The sequence below is a fragment of the Mus pahari genome, chromosome 13, assembly GCF_900095145.1.
Source record: "Mus pahari chromosome 13, PAHARI_EIJ_v1.1, whole genome shotgun sequence".
NCBI lineage: Eukaryota > Metazoa > Chordata > Mammalia > Rodentia > Muridae > Mus > Mus pahari.
In genome coordinates, this window is record NC_034602.1 from 8,075,437 (window position 1) to 8,078,644 (window position 3,208).

Sequence of the window (3,208 nt, forward strand, 5' to 3'; positions counted from 1 at the left end):
ATGTTAAAAAGCCAATAAGGGGAGGAATTATATCCCCATGCACATTATTTAAATCACATTTTTATTTTTAAAAAAATTTAAAATTTGGATGTCAACGAACTTACTAAATGCCTTATAGTATTTTTTTTTTTTTTTTTTTTTTTTTTTTTTTTTTTGGTTTTTTGAGACAGGGTTTCTCTGTATAAATAGCCCTGTCTGTCCTGGAACTTACTCTGTAGACCAGGCTGACCTCAAACTCAGAAATTCGCCCGCCTCTGCCTCCCAAGTGCTGGGATCAAAGGTGTGGGCCACCACGCCCAGCACCTTGTGGTATCTTAAAACTAGGCACACTCATGTCTAGGTGAGATGGAAAGGGTCCACTTATTGGCAATGGCACGATCCTGAACAGGTACTTAATATGGGGAAGAGGGCATGCTTGTGTTTTCTCCACAGAATGTTGCAGGAGCATGACAGCTGCCAGAATGATTCAGGTGACAGGCTGACCTATGAGTTCGCTGAGTGCTCTGACTGTGGTGACAAGAAAGCTGATTGGGGTATATATTTTTGACCCGCCTTTGCTTGCCTTTGTGCCAGATTAGACAAACTAAGCTGCCTTGCTTCAAGCTTTTTTACCTTATGAGACAGAGAACAGTAGAAACCGTGGAAACTGACTTAGAAAAATTAGTCAAAAAGAGGAGTTATAATGACTCTTCTCCTTCCTTTAATGTGACCAGTTATTCTAACTCAATCTTGGTCTGGTCTAGTAATAATTCCAATATTAGAGATTCCTACTATGAAGATAGTTAAAAAATCTTTATTAGCTAGCAGAGTTAACTTGGAGCTTAACTATTTACATGAGAAACAGCCTGTTGATTCTCAAAGTCACCTCTCTTACACCAGGAGGCCAGAGTTTAAGCTCTATTGTTGCTAATTTGCAACTCAATAGAGTATCTGGACTTCACCAAAGACAGCCTTTATCCTGTTGCTTATCAACTCTCTCAACTTTGTATTTCAAGCTGGTCAGTCAATGCCCTACAGGCTCCTCTTCAGCAAGCGCAGGTGGCAGAAATTCATCAATATGAAGAAACATATTGAAAATATATAGTGGCTTTGGTCTGTGTACTGGCTCGATTTGTGTCAACTTGACACAGGCTGCAGTTACCACAGAGAAAGGAGCTTCAGTCGGAGAAATGCCTCCACGAGATCCTATCCCGGTTTAAAAGTGATCTTCAGGAAATGACTGAAACCGTGCTTACTCTCCAGAAACAGACTGATTCTTTGGCAGTCGTGGTGCTTCAGAACCAATGGGGGCTAGATGTCCTGACAGCTAAAGAAGGTGGTCTTTGCCTTTTTCTTCAAGAAGAATGCTGTTTCTATGTTAACCAATCCAGGATAGTGAAAAATAAAATCTAGGAGCTACAGTCAGACATCAAGAACTTCAGAGACCACGAGACTTCCAGTTCTGGGATTTTCGACAATCCTATATGGAAATGGATACTCCCTTTTGTAACACCTTTCCTAGGCATCTTCCTGGCATTATGATTTGCTCTCTGCCTCATTAATCTTGTTTCTACATTCCTTCAACGGCAAATACAAAAAATTTCTAACCAAACTATTAATCAGCTCCTGTTACAGGATTACCAGCCACTGCTCACCAAAGAGCTGCTGTCCATAGAGGAACCTGACGCAAATGATTATCAAGTGGATCCTGATGGTGAAAGCCAGCTAAGCTCTGAAATTGACAATGCCCCTAGACAGCAGGAAGCAGTTTAAGAGACACTGCGTCCTTGTTCCCTTTTCACCATTGGCTTCCCCCTCCCCTTTTCCTTCTCTTCTCTTTATAACAAGAAGGGAGGTATATTGGCACCAGGACACTCCAAACCTATGAGTTAACAGTGCGACCTGCAAACTGCGACCTGCGACCTGCGACCTGCAGACCCATTGCCAAGCCAATGACCACCATATCCCAGAACCCACTTGGCCCACCTCGCATCCTTACTTGTGTGACGTCATTTTCCATATAAATAAGGAGAACACCCCCTCCTCAGTTGCTTCTCTTCGCTCCCTTTCCTCTATGTTGCCACTGCCTTGTCTCTCTCTCTCTCTCTCTCTCTCTCTCTCTCTCTCTCTCTCTCTCTCTCAATAAAACCTCTTCACATGGAACTGCCTTGGCCTAGTGTGCTGCTTGGTGACCTGCAATTCTAACACATCACTAGTCAGCAGAGAGAGAGAGAGAGAGGTAGGGTGAGGGAAAGGGAAAGGGAAAGGGAGGGCAGGGGGAGGGAGAAGGAGAGAGAGGGAGAGAGACTGGCCAAAGGGACCCTGGTCTGGCTCAGTTTTATCCCCGTGGCAGGCACAGTGCCACCTCACAGCAGACACTTGGCAAATACCCTCTGAATTATGTCTAGGAGTGGCTTTAGAGATGCCAGTCATGAGGGGAAACCCTGGAGCAGAAAGGGCCCCCAGGCTGTGCTTTCTGCCAATGAACTCCAGCCCAGTCAATCCTGCTTTGCACTGCAGGGTCTGATAACAATCCTTACTGCCCAGAAACAATCCATACTGCCCGGGAAGGTAGTCAAAGCCACCTTGCCTGAAACTGAAAAAGTGAAACATAAAAACATAAATTCTAGGCCTTTAGGCCCAGGCTTGAGAATGTGACCTTTGTGACTCAATGTCCCAAGGCATGCTAATCATAAAACAGATAGTGATGTTCCTCCACACACCTACCCCCTGGGTTCAGGGAGTGTTCATTCAAAGAAAGTCACCCTGACTGCTCTCAGAACCCACTATGTAAATGTACTTGCCCTTGTGACTTTGCACTTCCTCCTGGCTTTTAACTGGTATTTTTGGTATTTTCCAACAATGCCCTCCACACACCCCTGAGTTGTGGTTTCTTTCTTTAAATACCCCTCTCCCAGCAAGTTGGGGCCCACTATCCTCTACCCCTGAGTGGCATACGATTGTGGGTCCCAGAGCGGTCTTGGAATAAAAATCCTTGTGCAGTTTGCATCAAGACCATTTCTCATAAGTGATTTGGGGTGTCACCTCTCCTAAGTCAGAATGTCGGGGAGTCCTCATGTTGTGGGTCTTTCATTTGGTGCGTTGACCGGGAAATGCGATCACTCCTCACACTCAAGAACCAACTTGGAGGCATGGGGATTCCCTCTGGAATGTGTGTGTGGAGGCTGGTGTCTCTGTTCTGAGTGTCTGTTTGCTGTTTTCTGGAATG